Raw genomic sequence first — 2,150 nt, 5'->3', positions numbered from 1 at the left:
TCCTTCACTGGGCAAGTTGTAGCCCCATTTTAGGTATTCCAATCAGTTATAGGCAGAAGACAGACTTACAAGATTTCTATGGTGATGTTTCTGGCTATTCCTTTCTCTCCTGCTCAAGTGTCTATTTTACAATGGTATGCAAGAGAAAACAAGATACAAAAGACAGCCAAGCATCTTAACATTTCCCCCCGCTTTTACCCATGCAAACCATGACTTAATCCCTGTATCCTAGAGCCCTGTTGTTCCAAGGTTGTGCATACATGATTATTTACCTCTATCCCACTTAGCCCATGCAAACCTGCCAAACTATTTTCCAACCTGCCTTGTTCTTGTTTCCTCTCCCCTTTCTTGTGTATTGCCCACTCCTCCCCCCCAGCACCCAAGCTATCCTGTGTCTAGTCCCTACTATGTGCTCTACCTTCCCCTCCCTCCCCACACCCGACAACCAGCAAATAATTTTTCCTCTTTTATTGTGGGTTCTTTTTCTTAATCTTTTACAATAATGGACCTACGCATTATTTGTCCTTTTGTGACTTACTAATTTAATTCAGCATAAAGTCCTCAAGGTTCATCCATGTTATGCGGTGACTTGCAGCTTCCTCATTATTCTTCAAGGTAGCATAATATTCCATTGCATGTCTGTACCACAGTCTGTTTATCCATTTTTCCAATGAAGGTCACTTAGGCTGTCTCCATCTTTTTGCTATTGTAAATAGTGTTGCTAAGAACATTGGTGTGCATATCTCTACTCGTATAAAGACTTGTATTTCTTGTGGGTTAATACCAAGTAGAGAAATTGCTGGATCATAAGGTATTTTTATTTCCAACCTTCTGAGGAAGTGCCATATTGCTTTCCAGAGAGGTTGGACCAATTTGAAATCCCACTAGCAATGTAGGAGGGTCCCAATCTCTGCATCCTCACCAGCATTTATTGTCATCTACTTTTTTATCTTTGCTGTTATTGCTGGTGTGAGATGATATCTCATTGTTGTTTTGATTTGCATCTCTCTAATGGTTAATTCAGAATTCTATCATGCGTTCTCCAGCATCATTTCTATCATTAAGGCCATATTATCCAACTACTGATCCTTCCTCTTTGCTCCCAACCTTTGCATTCCAATCACAGTAAGGATCAATACATCTTGTTTGCATGTTTGATCTATTTCAGATTGAAGAAGTTGGTAGAATTCATCTATTTCATCCTCACTGGCTTTAGTGGTTGGTGCACAAATTTGAATAATAGTGGTATTAACAGGGCTTCCCTGTAGGTGCATGGATATTATCCTATCACAGACAGCATTGTGCCTTGTGACTGATCTGGATATGTTCTTTTGGACAATAAATGCAACACCATAGCTATTTAGTTAGTCATTTCTGGCATAGTAAACCATGTGGTCATCAGATTCAAAATGGCCAATACCATCAGATTCAAAATGGCCAATTTCAGCTCACTAATGCCTAAGATGTTGATGTTTATGCGTTCCATTTCATTTTTGACAACTTCCTATTTTCCTAGATATATACTTCATACATTCCATGTTTCAATTTTCATTGGATGTTTATAACTTTTTCTCTTCATTTTGAGTTATGCCCCATCAGCAAATGAAGGTCCCACACAGGCTTTACACCATTTGCGTCATCATGTTCAACTCTACTTTGAGGAGGCAGCTCTTCCCCAGTCACATTTTGAGTGCCTTCCAACCTGAGGGGTTCATTTTCTGGAACTACATCTGACAGTGTTTCTCTGTTTGGAAATGGTTAATGTTCAACCGTTACATGAGGTAGCTTATGATCAAGAGACAATGATATTGAAGGAGGAAGCTCAAAGTGCATTGAAGGAATTAGCAAAGAACAAGGATCCATGAATTGATGGAGTAAAAATTGAAATCTTTCAAAAAAGTGAGGCAGCACAGGAGACACTCACTCATCTCTGCCAAGAAATTTGGAAGACAACTGTCTGCTGACTGATTGGAAGAGATCCATATTTGTGCCCATTCCAAAGACAGGTGACTCAATGGAATGTATAAATCATCGGACAATCTCTTTGATAGCCTATGAGAGTAAAGTTTTACAAAAAATGATACAGAAACGGCTGCAAGCATACCTTGACAGAGAACTTCCAGAGGTTCAAGCCTGATTCAGAAGAGGCC

The sequence above is a fragment of the Chrysochloris asiatica genome, unplaced genomic scaffold (assembly GCF_000296735.1).
Source record: "Chrysochloris asiatica unplaced genomic scaffold, ChrAsi1.0 scaffold00292, whole genome shotgun sequence".
NCBI lineage: Eukaryota > Metazoa > Chordata > Mammalia > Afrosoricida > Chrysochloridae > Chrysochloris > Chrysochloris asiatica.
Note: the sequence above shows the minus strand (reverse complement) of the source record.